Source organism: Gallinula chloropus (assembly GCF_964237585.1).
Source record: "Gallinula chloropus genome assembly, chromosome: 3".
NCBI lineage: Eukaryota > Metazoa > Chordata > Aves > Gruiformes > Rallidae > Gallinula > Gallinula chloropus.
In genome coordinates, this window is record NC_140087.1 from 70,451,462 (window position 1) to 70,470,018 (window position 18,557).

Here is an 18,557-nt window from a genome sequence, read left to right on the forward strand (position 1 = left end):
AAGGGATGCCATCCTGTCCCTTTAGTAAGCAGGGTAGGAAGAGGGATTTGGGCTTGAGAACTGGGCCTGTGTGAACCACATGAAGTTCAACAAGGCCAAGTGCAAGGTCCTGCACATGGGTCAGTGCAAGCACAACTACAGGCTGGGGGGAGAATGGACTTCGAGCAGCCCTGAGGAGAAGGAATTGTGGGTGGTGATTGACAAGCAACTCAACATGACCCAGCAACATGCTGTTGCAGCCCAGAAAGCCAATCTTTCTGATCCTGGGCTGCATCAAAAGTAGCATGGCCAGAATCTGTAATGTAATACCAGAAGATCCAGGGAGGTGATTCTCTCCCTTTACTAGGCTCATTCTGCTGATATCCAAACTGGAGTGCTGTGTCCAGCTCTGGGGTCCCCAGTACAAGAAAGACATGGACCTGCTGGAATGAGTCCAGAGGAGGGCCATGAAGACAATCCAAGGGCTGAAGCACCTCTCCTCTGAGGACAGGCTTACAGAGTTGGGCTTGTTTTGGCTTATTGCAGCCTTCTAGTACCTAAAGGGGGGCCTATGGGAAAGATGGAGAGGGACTTTTTATAAGGGAGTGTACTTATACAACAAGGGGTGATGGGTTGGAAGTAAAGAGGGTAGATTTAGATTAGACATTAGGAAAAATGTTTTCACTCTCAGGGTGGTGAGGGACTGGCAGAGGCTGCCCAGAGAAGCTGTGGCTGCCCCCTCACTGGCTTTGGTTTAGTGGGAAGGTGCCCCTGCCCATGGCAGGGAAGTTGGAACTAGATAGGCTTTGAGGTCCCTTCCAACCCAGACCATTCTATGATTCTACAAATACTCTATAAGTGGACAAGGCAGTAGTATCAGTTGAGTTTTCTGCTAGGCTGCAAAAGAGAAGAAGGGGAAGCTGGGGAGAAATGCAGTCAAAGCTATGTAATTCTCATCATTACATGAGGGTAACCCTGGGTGTATATTGAAATACTCATAAAACATCAACAATCAGATTTTTTTTTTAATTACTATGATGTAAAATGGAAGAAACTACATTTGCAGGACAGCAAAGACATTACCTCTACAGCAAGCAAAGGCTATGGAGAGCTGCCTGCACAGCCAGCAAGCCCAGGATTCTTACCAGCTTGGTAGTCCCTTGTTAAGAGAACTTCAAACCAAAATCCAAGTGCTTCCACTGCTGTTAAGGGAAGCCCCATCTGCATTGGTAATCAGAGCAGCAGCCAAAAACTGTTGTCACTCATCTGTTCAGGCATTCAATGAAGGAAGGAGATATCCTAGACAAGTTGCTGCAAAGAGACAAATTCAGTCTATGTGTTAAAATCCCCCAAGCAGAAGGAAGAGATGACACTTCTGTCTACTTGGGCCGGTCCAATGGATGGATGGCACAGGGACAAACAGGCCACAGGGGGAGGTCTAGGACTACTTAAGTCTGTGTGAGGTTCTCTGACAAATCTGGCACAGAGATCTGTGGATACTAGGATCCCTGGAGAGCCCAACAATTTTTTGTGCTTTGGTTTAATACTGGCCAGAGAAATCATGTGGTGTTCACTGGGAAAAGAGAAAACAGGGTATCATCCTTGGGAACCAAAGTTCAATTCTCTGTCACAGGTCTTCTTGTGGATTGTCTGCTGATCTGATGGGCCTCTGGAGCCACATGATATGGACTGGAGTTTTCTAAATGTTATGTAAGTTTTTGAAGATGAGAATACCAACCATGACTTCTCTATCTTTCCTACATGGCTATTGCAAAGATAAGTACCTGAAAAGATTCTGAGATACACAGATGTTCTGATATTAATAACTTAGATTGACAGAAATTGGTCATCATTTGTAACATGGCCTTGATAATTGGTAGATACTTGAAGGATCTACACAAGGCCCTCTTCATTTCTGTTGAAAAGCAAGTTGAAAAAGGCAAATTTTTGAGATAATTGAAGCACCAATCTTCCCTAATTATCTGTATTTCTCTTTAGTACCTTACATCCTCCCACTACCAACTCCTGCTTGTTCAGGCAGTTATCATCGCAGGAAATAAACAAGATTTCAGCCACAGTCTCTACTTATATCTCTGTCACAGCTGCAATGAAGAACAGGCTGAGGATCGAGGAGAAATACTGACAAGAAGCAGAGGGTATCGAACACTAGGTTTTGTTAGGGAGCATAGGACAGCTTAAGAGTTAGCACTCCTTCCTGCAAAATTTAATTAGATTGAGATCAACAGCCCTAGTATATTTATCCAACAATGACTAAATTAGCCATTGCTTCTCTGAAGAGAGATTTGGACTTCTTGTTCATAGTTCCCTGAAAACATCACCTCAACACTTCAACATAAGTCAAAAAGGCAAATGCAGTAAATATTCAAAAATAAATCAAGAAAAAGCAGGAAAGAAATTATACTACAATTCTGGTCTCATCTTACCCCCTGAGATGCCTACCTCTTCCCCTCGCTCTCAAAGCATGAAAAGCTTCAGCAACAAAAATGATCAGCCAAATGGCAGACCTGGAGAACCTAAATAGGCTAGAATTCTTCAGCCTGGAAAAGAGATGACTAAAGTGGTTTATAATAAGGGAATACAAAATGATGACTTGCAGGGAAAAGATGGTAATTATTTTTCATAAGTCAAGACCTAGAAGTTCACAGTAAAGTCATCTGACAACTTTTAAAACACAATTGTTTCTCAAATGATGTCATTATTAAATTGTGACATTCAGGTCCAGAAAATGCCATGGAAGTACAAAGGTTTCCAAAAGAAATGACACAAATTCTAGGAAGAAAGGTCCATGAAAAGCTGTTAAACAAGATGATGCTCATAGAACTTCCATCTCATGAAGGTCTTCTAATACAAATTGCTGGAAATTGGGATATAATAATACCTAGGAATGCCACTTTATACGCACTCTGTTCTTATGCTTTTTTTTTCCTTTTTTTTTTCCCTGGCAGACCATTGGCAGATATCATAGGTTCCTGGTATGATCCAGAGTAATCACTCAGTGTTTGAACAGTGCCAACTATTTTTGGAAGCCAGCAAGGATGATTATGCTCACTTATTACACAAAACAATGATTATTATGGAGCTGCACCATCTAACTTCTTCCTCAGTCTCAGATTTCTGGTACAGCTACGACGTGGAGGATGTGTTTACAAGACTGCAAAAGATATGAGTCACCACCTACTTTACAGGTTGTTGTCCTAGCTGGTTACCATTCAAAGTCTTTACCTTATCTCCTTTCTGAATTTGCATTACTCAGATACTCAGTTCTTTCACTACAGCCACATATACCATATCAGAAGAACAACTGGAGAAGTCTTCAGCATTACTTGTACAGTTAATAAGATCAGAAATTGCAATGAAATTCATCCAAATGAAAGACCCTATTCACACAAACTCTTTTAAAGTCATATTGCATAGCTGTATCTAAAGATGTGTAACTCGTCTGCTATCTGAGGTTAAATATTAAGGGAATGCTGAAAGTAATAATAATGGGAGGCAGAGTATTTTTGAGTCTTGTGGCTGGATTATCCCAGGAGGGAAGACAAAATATGACAAGTCACTAAAGTGTGCTGGCTTATCTATCAGTTCATCCAGATGATAAGACTTTGCTGCTCGCTTTCATTTGTGCTTGTATGTCATAGTTTTAGCATTCATAAGATCATTCAGGCTTACAGAAGCCTCATGCAATATTAAAATGTTTATGCAACCCCTTTCTGTGCTTTAAGCAGCGACAACAAGTTCTGAGTGTGCAGAGAACAAGAAAAAATAGGTTCCACATCTCAGGAGAAAACCCTGCTCCAGTCAAATGATGGTCTCTGAGCCATCTTTTGATGAATCAGAGCAGTAATTTTTGCATCAATTAGAGTCATCTGCATTCCACCACTCATCCTCTCTTGGCACGTGTTTAGAAGTTGCTTCTAGGCTTAGATGCATCAAAAAGCTAAAGAACATGTTTTTATTTCAAGTAATTGTCTCTGCAAAATAATTTTGTCCCTACAAGTAAAGCATTCAAGCTATATATCATGAGACAAAGATTAAGATACCTAAAAGAGCACACCACTTGGATCTAAATGGCATTTTACAGAACCACTTGATGCTTAACAAGATATAAGTACTGTAAGCAGTAAGCTTCAGATGAGAATCTGGAGAAGACCTACACCTCATTGTACCTTGGCTTAGAAGCATGAATTGATTCACAACAAACTATTATGAATACAGTAAAAAGGAAACAAAAAGAAAAGCATTCTGTGTAGTGTGAAGATGTTAAGAGGACTAGCTTGCTCAGATGCACAGATGGAATGGGACTGTTTCAGAGGCACGAAAGGCCAGACCAAGAGATTATGGGATAAAGAGAGCTCTACAGAAAAGTGGTACACTTGTACTCTCTGGAGGTTTCATGCCAATGTTTGTACTCCTCACATACCCACTTTTAGTCTTGGACCACAATTCAGATGGAAGCAGCAGACCCTCATCCCATGCAGTTTTCATCAGCATATTACTTATCTGATGCTCTTTACTACAGAAACCCTCCAATCACACTGCATGCACAGCTCCAGCCTCAGTTCCCAGCTCATGTCTGGCTCTTGCAATTAAGTGCAGTTCTGCCAAAGTCAAGCTTAGTCACAGAGCCGACTCGGGTAGATGAGGGACTGCATGATTCCACCACCTCACTGCTGCATACCACTTCCCAGCATACTTTTTCTACATGGTGAGCTAGATCCTAATACCAGCCTGGGAGATAACCAAGAGATTTATTCACTACCTTCGTTTCTATCACCTCTTTTTATGACGTTTCCTGATTAACTGTTAAGTTGAACATCTTACTATGTGTTGTCCATTAACAATTTAGAACTCGGACAAAGCTAAGCTGAAAAATTCATGCTCCACACTTGGTTTGACCATGCCTCACACAGCTGCTAACTTGCTTGACTGGGGGGTCCTCTGATGAGCTGGATGAGCTGCACATGCACTAGTAAATGCCCTGCAGGCACCCCTGGGCTGGGCAGCAATGCTCCAGGTGGCACTTTAACATGGCACAAGAAGGCTGTTTAATCCCACGCTGCAGCCTCCCCAGATGATCACAAGGAGACTTAAGGAGGCTTCAATTAATTTATTTTTTTCCCCCAACAACCTTAAACAAGTTTTATTCTCTAGAATAGCAGGGTTTGCATCCTTCGGTAACAGCCTGGATAACATGGGTTTGCAGACCTCCTAACACCACAGTGCTTGTTACAAATAAGCATTAAAACAGAGTCTCCAAATCCCACCTGGTAACATGGCTGCAGCCACGTAGCCAGCCAGCACTGTGCTGCGTGCTCTGAACCAGGCCGTAACATCAAGAATGGTCTGAGGTTTTCTCACTTCACAGCTAAGTGTGGCCTCTAGTTGCTAATTTTAACCCAGCAGGACACTTCCCAACAATACACTGTCCAAAAAGTGCTAGCACTCGTTGTTTGATCCAGTGATGAACTCCATGTATCAACCAGCCAAGATTATTGATTTTTTTAAACTTGTTTACTTTCAGAGATTCTCAAAAAGTATTATTTTCTGAAAGAGTTTGAAGGCAGTAGGATTCACAAAAGGGGAGAAAGAATGAAAGCCTTGACAAGACTCTGTGTAGCATTCACCCAGCCTAACAAAAGAGCTATAGAAAACCAACATTTATAAATATCCAGCACTGTTTTCCCTCTTGTTTCTAGGCATAGCACTGCCTCACTTAATATCGTGGACAGTTAAAAATCAGTCTAAAACCTGTTCTATTATCACCTCAGCTGTTTGCTCTTAAAAACACCCCACAACACAAACACCACCACCACCCCCCAACCTTCCAGAAGGATTTGCTGCCTTCTCATTCTTCTTTCTGCTTCTCCATGTCCTAACTTGCACATCTCTTCTCTGTTTGGAATGATGTTACAGGAGTTATAGAATTCTCAGTTCAGCTGCAAAAAACCAGTGAGCGTGTGTGTAGCAGGGAGGGGTAGTCACTGTGGGAAAGGGAGTACAATCTTTTCCCACTCTCTTAGACAGGTCCAAAGTAAATCTGAGACCAGCTTCCGAGGAAAGCACCCTACAACCAGTAAGTCACAAGACCTTACAGAGTGTGTCACCTTCAGCTTCTCCTGCTGGAGCTGTCCCTTTTTGTACTTGGATATCCATGGCCAGTCCAATGGAGAGAAGATGATGCAGTGACTTCTGGGGGCATATCTCAAGTAGCAGGTGGGAACTGGAGCTCCAGCTCTTGCTTGCTGAAAAAAAATACCCAAGACCAAGACCTCTGAAAAAAAATGGAGCATCTGGCAGGGATGCAAACTGCTTCAGGCAGAGAAGAAAATCAAATCTGGAATTTCTCACCCTGGGTGACCACTCTAACCAGTTAAATATACAAAAGAAAACCACTGTCCACTTTTATAAATCTAACTCCAGATACTTTTCTCAGATGCAACTATTAAGTTAATATATTCAAATCTGTAAATGCAGATTTCTTTATCAAATAAATTATTCTGGAGGGGTGCAGCCAAAGAAGAACAACACCCTAAAGGAAATGATTAATATCATTTATTTTATCGGTTTACACTCAAACAATTACAATGTTATCAGATAAAATTCCCAATCAATGCAAAAAGCACCACGAATTCTTGTTGGTGGGGACTGGCACCCTGAAACCCTCAGCTCTCACAGCCCCAGTGAAGTGCCGTGACCACGGCTCATGTGCGAACCTGATAAGACTGGGACCTCTGTGAGCAGCTCTCCTGTGCTGCACCCATTTGTGCTGAACTACCTCATTTGGAGCTGCCTCTAAAAGCTCAAGTGAGATATAGTGTGGTGCTGCATGGATGGTCCCCAGTGTACCAGGCAGCAGTTTTGAGGTTCACAGTCTTCAACTGAATTGCCACAGAGAAATATATGCAGAATGTAGGTGCCCAGGAATCTTTGTAGATCTGAAGCCAGAAAACTTTAAAATGCATCAATACAAATTAATAATAACATATAAGAGAATTAACATTTCTGGGGTGGAAGGCAATTGCCCATTCAGCTCCTTCCTTCCTTCCTGTCTCATTAGAACTGCCCAAAGGATATCCAAGTTGCAGCATTACAATTACAGTGTTTAAAATACAGCCTTGTACATTCAAACTCATACTGAAAACCAGAGACAAAGAAAAAAGAAAAAAGAAAGCCCACAAAAATAGTTTTCCAAGTCAAATACGACAAAATCAGCACTAGAACATATTTTAGTCTTTTTAAGTTTAAACCAAAATTCATCAGAATGGTAAATATCTCGTCTGCTTTTTAAAAACTAGAAAATCAAATATCTTCCACTGGTGAATTTGTCATATTTGATTTGAAAAGCACTGATTTTTCTCTTCTGTGTTTCATTTCTAAATGAATATATACAATGTAAATGAATTTATGTAATATATACAGCCTCCTTTCAAAGAGGGCCATTTGTCAACGGTACATTAGCTAAGCTCTGCACTGCTAGCACAACTGACACAAAAATAGAACAACTGCAATATAAAACTATACGCAGCTCATTGCAGATGCTGAAACCTTTTAATGACATATTAGCAAGTTACAGAGGATGTACTGCAATATTTTCAGGCAGCATAAGACCAAAGTGTACATATGTGTACCCGTGAGTGCAGCATCTTCTTCAAAATGGTATTTACTTCCTTGAATGCTTAAGGAAATTTTCTGTGTGGTGGCCAACTCCTCTCCCTATTTCTTCCCTGCCCTTTGACAGGAATTGGCTGAAAAAAAACCAGTAGGAAGAGTGAAGAAACAGGGAAAATTTTCTGCTCCTTTATGTAGAAATGGAAATGAAGCTTCTTTTTTTAAAGGTTTGGCTAAAGCAGGTCCAATTCCAAATTAGAAGCATTGCTACAGCAGCTCACGGCCGCCAGAGCTGCCGCAAGTCGATCTGCTGCGCGTTGCTGTAGTCCAGCCCCTGCAGCGCCCTAAACATCCTGGGTCAGGCAAACTCACGTATTGTTGATATCCCTGGGTGAGATGCACCGCGGAGAGAGCAGCTGCGTTGATGCCAACCCCACAGGGGAGCTGACTTCTCCAAACACTCGCAGGCAAGCATTCAAGTCCGTGTATTTTTGAGAGCTTGTGATTTTAAACCCAAATATTGGAGGGTGGGTTTGCTCCACTTGTTCCACTGTACTCTTCCCCCTCCTTTGGCACACGAAGAACAGACTGTCTTTTCACCAAAACCTAACAGTTCTGTCAGACCCAAGAGTGGAAGGTTGTTGGGTCTTTGTAAGAAAAGATACCAAATACTGTAAGGCTTGCAGTAAAATGCAGGAGTTGCCGGAAGTGCAGCTGTGATTATAAAGGGCTGTTACTCCCTGAAGCTGCAGAGTATTTATACATAGGTGGCATCCATCACCTACCAGGCAACAGACCAGACACCCCAGCACCCTGATCTGCACCAGAGTGGGGCCTGGTTGCATCAGTATAGCTTTGCTCACAATCACTCGTGCTGCAACAGTCCAGAATACATGATGTAGTAGTATGGATTACAAGAGTGGAGAAGATCTAGCCTTCACATAAATTATATTTGTGATTTAATACTACAAGATTCTTTGGATTTATTTTTTTTTTTGCAATCAATCAATCCAAATTTTCAGGAGTAAAATGGTTTCTCGTTAAATAAAAGCAGCAATGCTACAAGTAAACTGTTTCTCTATGTGATAAAAGTGAGATGGCTAAGATTCAAATTTGGGATCAGTTTTAGCCAGCATTAAATTTTAAGAGACTATACCGTGGTTTAGCCATGTTTAAACATGTATTTGGTTGACAGTTGGGGCTTTATGGCTTAGTTATGGGGAAATCAGAGACTCTTTGAGCACACAAGAGCAAGTACTAGAGCACATTCAGATTTCTAGAAAGTAGAATCTGAATTACAATTAGATGTATCTATCTAATCAAGAGCATGTCTTAATATCCTAATTATGCAGTCTCTGCAGCTGGATGAAATATGAGATATTGAGAACCACTGACCAAGCAATTTTAAAGGTTGGCCTAACATTTTTTGTATTCCTCAAGGGGAGAAAGAATGAGTACTTCAAGTTTCTGAGGAATAATGAAGTAGGGATGAAAGTAGTGATTATTACTGACTAATCCCTAATTGCCAAATAAATTGTGTAGCTTTCTGATACCTCTATAAATAAATGTTTACTTCACTCCCATAAAGCCTGGACACTGGACAGATCCTATAACCTGGCTCCAGTTACCTTTGGATTAGAAATACCATTTTGAAATATTCTATTGGAAAGGATCTTCAGCCTGATCTTGGTTTTGATTCCCTGGAGGAAATCTGCTACATTAATGTAGCAACCTGTGCTTTATGTTCTGAAACTATACTTGCTGGGCATTTCTGGTTAGTAGACAGTGAGACTGGGTTAGTGGTGCCGGTCCTCAGGGCTGAACTTCTCCTTAAAAATAATATTAGATGCCCCCTCTTACTATTTTTTTATTTAAATAATTTATATTCTAGTGAGTATAGCTGAGAAAAGCCCATTAATAATCTGAACCTATACAAAAATAGACCTAAATAGAAAAGCATCCTCTGAGCCAGTTTTAAATCACTCAGACTTCAGTGACAGACTGAACAGTTAAACCATGGAGTGAGACATCAGGTGAACGAGGAGACAGTGCTGAAGAATATCTTACATTCAAGGTAAGGGGTGGGTCATGGCAGAAAAGAGGGAACAATTTGCCTCCTCACTCACCTTCTGTGCTCCTTTAGAAATTTCTACCCATGCATTTCCTATGCTAAAAAGAAAATCAGAAAAAAGAAAGAAAATAAAAAGTGTGAGACTACTGGGAAAGTACAATACTCAGAAAAGGCAACAATAAGTAATACCCAAAAATAATTGCAGTTTTGTGGGGTTTGTTTTTTTTTTAAAGGGATTGGGGGAACAGGAGATTCAGTTATGGTGTGATTTAAACTCAGCACCTAAAATAATGGGAAAAAATATACAGATAATAAACATAATTACAGGCCTAATGTCCAAACTACCTCCTGTACAAGGGTCTAGGCCTTGATCTGTCAGAAGGACTAAATGTTCTTGTTGTGTGAGCTCCTGGGGGATATCTGAAAGGCCTAATTTTTCACAACCCCACGCTCTCCCTGTCCTCAGAGCATGTCCCTCACTTGGTGTTTGCCCTGCCCCTGGTGATGCCTGTGTAAAGAGCTGCCACAGTCTTCAGCATACAGCTTTGGGGTCTAATTAATGACATCTAATAAGTTATTTACAGTAAAGAGATTTTAATTCTCTAAATATACCAGCAGTAAAGAACAAACATTTTCCCAGCCCTGGCCTTTTTGCTGGTGTGAACATACGTAGTTTAGTTGGGGAAAGAAAGCAAGCTCCACATCACACGTTGCATGTCTGAGACACACAGAATACTGTTGGCTCCAGTGTTTAGATTGCCATAACCATGTGCCAGACAGCAATGTCTGGCGCTGCCCCTAGCAATCTCCAGCTATTTTGGCGTCCTGCTGCCATACTGTCTGTATGGATGCTCACACAAAACAATACAGTATCCATGTTTGGGCCAGGGGACAAAGCTTTGATTTACACACTGAAAAGCAATTGTGCACACAGTTGTACTAGACTTCATCTATTAGATCACAGATGGAGATCCATTTTAATGTGCTAATAGTCTCATTACTTAACCATTTCAACCATGAACATTATACACTCAGAGTATTTAGGGCTCTGGATTTCAGAAGAAATCCTTGATTAAGAGCCAACTCATAACCTTTAATTAATTAGCAGACATCCAAGCACAACATCCTTGAACTTTCAGAAGAATTAGCGTAAGAGATCCAAGCAATTAGTTAGTGCATCTCAGAATCAGACAAGACAAGAGCGCACAAAGGGCGGAAAAAAAAGAATCCTGAAGAGATAACAAGATACAAATCCTATTCTGTGTGAGAAAAAAAGAGAAAGAAAATCAGATGTAAAAGTACTGGTTCTAATTTTATCAACATTCCCTTTTTAACATCCAGGGAAATCTGTGCCTTTTCCCTTTGTGCTAAATAATCCAAGTGTTAGTGTGGCCTGAACTTGCAGATGGCTTGGCAGTTCAGGCCAGCTCTGGCACTCTCATCCAGACTTCCCCACAGTCTCCCAGAAGAAGGTGCAGTAGGACTTCACTGGAGAGCTTCCTCCTCAACCCTCAATTCTGGAAGAACGAGAGATCAAATGAGATCAGATGACAACGTGGCTGCACAATGAAGAGTACCAACTGCAAAGGCTGCTTTACAAAGCCACACTGTGATCCCAGGTAACTCAGCCACAGTCTGCACATTTATATAATCTACCTACCTAAGAGAACTGTAATGATTCATTAGTTTTTCAAGTGCTTTCAGATCCTTGAATGAAAGCAGCAACTTTTCCTGGCAGTACTTTAACCCCGCTAATTCCAGACTGGCTCAAAAATGAGTAAATATAGGACATGAACAAAACAAAAAGCCCAATAAGTATTGAAATTTCAGGAGATTGCATCACTTTAACCTGGGGGAAGAGTGGGATTTCAGACATATTTTATTCCATTTGAAATGGCATGGTCTATTCCCATTCTAGGCTACTTCCAGTGAAATTTCATAACATCCATTGAGGTTAAATACTTCAGACTAGAGGAATTCATTTAAACCTTTTTTGCAAGACCATATTATTCTCAAGAGCTACCACTTGGATGCATTTAAGGAAAACATCCATCAAGAAGTTATTTCATGCTCAGAATGAGGAGGATGAAGACCAAGATCTCGCTGTTGATTTTGTTGGGTTTTGTCTCTGAGCAACCAATTATGATACATTCAAATCCCACTTGTTATACATGGCTTGACATTAGTTCAACAGGTAACAGTGAGTCTGTTTGAACTAAAAACTGATTGAAGACAACTTCTGCACAGTTTACCATCCAGCATGTTTTTGTGACACAGACCTGACTGCTAAGTCTCCCTTCATGGTTTCTGGGAGCCCTGATAATTTGCTTTTACTGAAATCTTTGTCATTCTGGGCATGGAAAATGACCTCCTAATACTTGTACATTCAGTCCCATCTTGCTCAAATCCCAGATTTTATGTATTGCTTTTCAGAAGTAGCTTTTGATGTAATATCGTAAAAGCATTTAGGCAAATTATGTGTTCAAGTCCCACTATATATCAAACAGAACTTCAGAACATCCCTTTTTCTGGTAAGCTCCTAATCTAAATTTTGAGTCATATGCAAATAGTGAAAATCAAAAGAAACCTAGCTATTCAGAAAAAGCCTAAGTTCCTCACATGACAGTTAAGCTTCCTAAAACAGGAGACTGGAAGGAAAGAATGCATTCTGAGTGGCTTGCAAAAAGCAAAATCTGAAATGCTCACACAAGAGCACACATTCAAGCACCTGCACCCGTTGCTTATCTTTTCATGCACAGGTAGCCTGAGCTGCACTTACATCTGTTGTTGACACAACTTAATTTGCTATTTGTCTAATAAATGCATAGAGAACCAAGGTCTTCATGCCTCCTTACCCCCAGTTTAGTTTAGGACTACAATGTAGATGCAGAAGAAGGAAGTCATTGCTCCTTTTAGACTTCCACAGAAAGGTGGCTATGGCATTTTCATACTATGCAGGAAGATACATGGTGTGTAGATGAGAGTGGGAGAAGCCAGTTTTCAATCCAACTGCTCAGGGTTCCAACTTTTCATTTGGGTTGAAATGTCACACAAAGTATCTCTATGGACTTTTCCCCCATCTGAGGAAATTTTCTCAGCCATCTGCTGGCTGGCCATACATAATCCTCAATACTTCTGAGTGTGTACTTTATAGACATACATTTTTCAATAATTCTGTTTAACTTGACAAAAATCTCTGAACGTGTCAAAAAATTATGATGCTATAGCCACCAGGGACATTGTGACACAGGGCCTTTTGATGGCTTACTTAAGAACATACTACAGGGCAGCTGCAGACTTACAGGCCTCTCCTTAAGACAGTAACACAAGACCTGACCAGGTATTTTTTTCTTAGTCTGACCTTCAAAAATGATCATCAAGTTGACACAAGATCAGTAAGACCTCAGTATATGACTCAAGAATGCAAATACCCACCAGTAGGATTAGAACTCTTTCACATTCAGAATCAATGCCTCTGCAGAAGTTGTTAAAGTAATAAAGAAATCAGTCTACACATTCAAGGGGCTGCACTTGTTCATCTTTTTCCAGAAGTAAAGGTAGTATTTGGGAGAGGTTATTCCACCAAGGGAGGAGAAAAAGAAAATGTGATCATACAGAATGACCCATCTTCATATAGAAGGTCACAGAACTTTCGGGATGCCCAAATATACATCAAAGGAGAAAGATGCATCCTTTGTTCGTGAACAAAGAACCTTTCAGAGAGTTCAGAAAGAAAATACAAAAGATGGCTATAGTTATGCAAGCCAGGCTAAATAAATAATAATAAAAAAAAGAAAACAAGGACACCCTAAAGCAAGTGTCTCCTACTGGGAGACAAACTTAGCCTTTAACTTCAGAAGCTCTGTAAAAGTTTATCTTACACAGCTGATTATCCCAATCTCTAAAGACTTCAACCTATTTTAAGCCACGTATATGTGCTTCAATAGAAAAAAGAGAAAAAAAAAAAAAGAAGAAAAAAAAGGGCAGCAGAGGCAAATGTTCAGTTGCCTTGTGTGCAGTATTTGTATCCAACACAAGTCACAATAGGATAGTAGGATGATAATTTCATACATTATAATGTCCATATGCATATAAACACACATCCCTTAAGACCTTCTTTACTTCTGTTGATACTTCAGAAATTATTCATCTGATTAATGAATTATACACTGAATTTATATATTAATGCCTAATACTTAGGCCCAAATAATTCCTGGACTAATATATTATTTAAAAGCATGTAGGAAGATTAGAAACTGGGTTAATTTACTAGTATCTAGCTTAAGGCTCTAATTTTCTTAAAGACAAATTCATTTCATGAACAGGCAGTTGAACATATGAGCACATAAACTTTCAGATGTTTCAGTTGTTGGAGCAGTTTAAATAGATTATCTATAGAGAATGAAGACTACAGTATAAAACATTCCTCAAAATGGTAAACTAAGACCTAAAAGCCCCTGAGAAGCATTTCATGAAGTTCTGAATAGCCATCATTGATTATTATCATCAGAAATAGGAAGAAGCAACATCCATGGCAGCAGCGGCAATTTCGATCCTTTGCTCTTAACACAGCAGAAGCTGCCCACATGTTCACACTCTGTGGCAAATGCAGTGTTGGATCTAGTTCAACAAAAACAGAGGGGAGTGGGAAAAGCACGTCATGTCCCAGTCAGATGCAAGACACACTGATACACCACAAAAAAATCACTTCCCTTCTCAAGAAACTATTTCTGTTGCTGCAGTGCAAGGGAGTGACTTTCAGAAAATTCTATCAGATGATAGAGCAGATCTTAAACACAGATGTTTCTGCACTTTCACTTCATTCCAATCTTTAAAACACACACACAAAACCAAGCAAACATAAGGGATGGATTAAACTGATGTTGTCAAATTCATTGGCTCAATCTCAATTATATTGTCAAAGATTTAGCAATCACCATGTGATGGAGAAATTTGGCATATAGTTTACACAAGATCTGCAGATTTCATTTACTGAACAAGCAATTCCTTTTAATCAATCCATTGATTTCAAATTGCTGCCAACCTTTTGGAAGTCCAAAGGATGGTCTGGCAAAACTTTTCCTAGTGTTTTATTTATACTCTTGCAAGTAGTGAGACTTTGCTATTGCTAACATTGCTCATCAGTCCTTCCATGACAATGCTAGCTCCATCTTCCCCAACTTAAAGAGGGTGAAGGGGGTTCACTATCAATTTCTTTAAAATTCCCATAATAAAATAGCTTGATATGCTTAATTTTGAGAGATAATAAGATGTCCTCGCTGAAACATTACTCAAAAAGAATCTTTGGCAGATGATCAGCATGGAGAATTCTCTTTTCTTAAGCTTTAAAGGCTGAAAATGATCATAGAATCATAGAATGGTCTGGGTTGGAAAGGACCCCAAGGATCATAGAGTTCCAACCCCCCTGACACAGGCAGGGCCACCAACCTCCAGGCCTGGATCTACACAAGGTTGCACAAGGCCCCATCCAAACTGGCTTTGAACACCCCCAGAATGAACAAGCCCAGCTCCCCCAGCCTCTCCTTGTAGGGCAGGTGCTCCAGCCCTCTAATCATCTTTGTGGCCTCCTCTGAACCCTCTCCAACAGTTCCACATCTTTCTTGTATTGCGGGCCCCAGATCTGGACACAGGACTCCAGATGGGGCCTCACAAGGGCAGAGTAGAGAGGGACAATCACCTCCCTGTCCCTGCTGGCCACCCCTCTTCTAGTGGAGCCCAAGATACCATGGACTCCAGATGGGGCCTCACAAGGGCAGAGTAGAGAGGGACAATCACCTCCCTGTCCCTGCTGGCCACCCCTCTTCTAGTGGAGCCCAAGATACCATTGGCCTTCCAAGCTGCTGGAACACACTGCTGCCTCATGTTAAATTTCTTATCCACCATGACGCCCAGGTCCTTCTCAGCAGGGCTACTCTCAAGGAGGTCTTCTCCCAGTCTGTATCTGTGTCTGGGATTCTTCCAGCCCAAGTGCAACACCTTACACTTGGCAGTGTTGAACCTCATTAGGTTCCCCCAGGCCCATCTTTCCAGCCTGTCAAGATCCCTCTGGATGGCTTCCTTTCCTTCTGAGGTGTCGACCACACCACTCAGCTTGGTGTCATCCGCAAACTTGCTGAGGGTGCACTCAATTCCATCATCGATGTCATTGATAAAGATGTTAAAGAGAACCGGTCCCAAGACAGACCCCTGGGGGACCCCGCTTGTCACCGGCCTCCACCTGGACATAGGCCCATTGACCACCACCCTTTGGCTACGGTCTGTTAACCAGTTTCTTATCCACTGGATGGTCCACCCATCAAATCCACATCTCTCCAATTTAGAGATAAGGATGTGGTGGGGGACTGTGTCAAAGGCCTAACACAACATCAGTTGTCCTCCCTTTATCCACCGATGCTGTCACTCCATGATAAGCAATCAAAGAACATTTTCAGTAGAAAGTTTGGGGTAATGTTTTCTATAAGCACTGTGACCTGGGCTCCTATAATATTAGATAAGATGCCTGTTCAAAATACTGCATTTAAATGAATCCTTTCAGTAGCTTTTACACTGTGTCGTTTAGTACATGACATGTTTTAGACTGTATCATGTACTAAAATGCGATATCAGCGGTTTCATGCTCTGTATACTTTCAGGAGTTACTACTCCATATCCACAATATACTGCACTTACACAGTGGCTCAATTATTTCAATATATTGCCAACTTTCAGGGGAAAATGTTCTTCCCTGGACCCACTACTCACAAACAGTTGCCTGCACAGACGAACAATAACAGCTCCAATGAGAGATAATCAACTTTAAAGTGAGGTCGATGAACCCCTGAATAGATTTACTTGATAATTGCTGCATGTGACGAATTCTCCCCACCTCAGAGTTGCACATTATTGCACCACATCTTCCGTATTTCTCAAATACATTCTGAAGTTTCACAAGCTCTGCATTTTAGGACACTGCAACACAAAAGGAGCAGGGAAAGGCTTATTCCAGCATTTGCTGTACAGCCAACCATAAATATTTTGACTTCAGCTATCCCTTAGTGAGAAAAGGGTAGAGACTATTAAACAGAAATCAATGGTCATGCTTCATGTATTACTTGATGTTTTACTTTTTCCGGGGCTTTGATTATAAAAATGCATCACAGAATGAGCAGATATGCATCTCCTGCTTTATGCTATTTTTTTTTTTTAGCTTTGCTGCCTTCCCTGTTCCTTGCCCTGTTGCATTGCATCTTAGGGGAAAGCTGATGAATTTCTTCAGGGAAATGGTGCAGTCGCCATGCTTCTCTCTTGTTGGACAGCAGCACCAAGTGCACACTTGCTGCATTTCAGAAGAGTACTTAAAGACAGGATACAAACGGCACAGTATGATCTTAAATCCAGACTAGGTCAGGGATACTTAAAAACAATTGTCTTTTGATAGTGGCCAAGTGGCATATTCAGTATTTGACACTAGATTGAGTGGAAAGCATAATGGACAACTCCCCAAGACCACCACCACCACCACAGCTTGAACTCTCTGTAGCAATCTCAGCAGAATATAAAAACTGTGTGAGCCAAGGGTGATTCCATTCCATGTTGCTCCTAAAAATAGTCCTGCAAAGGCAAGAATCAGGTCTCAGAGACCAGAGCTGGTCATGCCAATATTTGTATTACATCTCCGCAGAAGGAGTTTAAGATTTAGCAACTTAAGGTGCATCAGAGATTGTGAAAACTATACTCTGTGCTATGTGATCAACCATATCCTGAGAATAGCAAATGGCTAATGTGAACATTTTAGAAACATCCCAAGAAGTGAAATGTATCCACCAGTTTCTTGACTACTGCTTTTGAATATGGTCCATGTGGTCGCCAGTCATCTTGAAACAGAATCATTTAGGTCCATAAAGACCTTTAAGATCATCAGGTCCAACCATTAAACTAGCACTGCCGTGGCCACCACTAAACTATGTCCCTAAGCACCATATCTACACATCTTTTAAATCTTTCCACAGAAGGTGACTCAAATGCTTCCCTGGACAGCCTGTTCCAATGATTGACAACCCTCTCAGTGAAGACATTGTCCCTAATATCCAGTGTAAACCTCCCCTGGCACAATTTGAGGCCATTTCCTCTTGTCCTATCAACTGTTACTTGGGAGAGGAGACCCATGCCCACCTGGCTGCAAGCTCCTTTCAGGTAGTTGTAGAGAGGGATAAGGTCTCCCCTCAGCCTCCTTTTCTCCAGGTTAAACAACCCCAGTTCCCTCAGCTGCTCCTCACGAGACTTGTGCTCTAGACCCTCCACTAGCTTTGTCACCCTTCTTTGGATAAGCTCTAGCAGCGAAATGGTGAATTATACTGTTATACAGTAATTTGTTAGACCTATATACAGAATTCTATTCAACTGATAAAGAAAGTGGGATATAAGCAAAAGGTAGTGAAAGAGTATTTTACTGACAACAATACTCCAGATCCATCCAGAGCAGTCATCCGGGAGACATACAAAACCATGACATACAGAACGGAGTTTTTGTGTTCCTCCCAAAGAAAGTAAAAATACGATATAAGTTATAATTTGTACAAACAGAAATGAGGTTAAATTCACAGTCACATATTGTCAGAATGATTCTAACAGGCTGAATGAAAAAAGCAGAATATAGGCCCAGACAGAAGTTCAGCTAGCAGAAATAGGAGATACTTATGAGAGTTACAAGACAGCAGGAACGACGGAACTATTACATTCACATGCAGTTTCCTAAAATTAATTTTCATTGATATTACAAACCACCAGATTTCCAACACTGGCACTCCATACTACGGAGCAGCATACTTCTCCCATAATATGTTGTTATTCTCCTAAAGACAACAATGTAATTTTTTTT

General features: G+C 40.9%; 1 protein-coding gene across 1 annotated transcript in view; it reads right to left on the reverse strand.

Moving 5' to 3' along the window:
• ALK (ALK receptor tyrosine kinase) overlaps window positions 1-18,557 on the reverse strand; it is a gene marked incomplete at both ends in the record, with an annotated part of 325,717 nt that overhangs the window by 287,088 nt on the left and 20,072 nt on the right. The gene's annotated exons all lie outside the window — the stretch shown is intronic.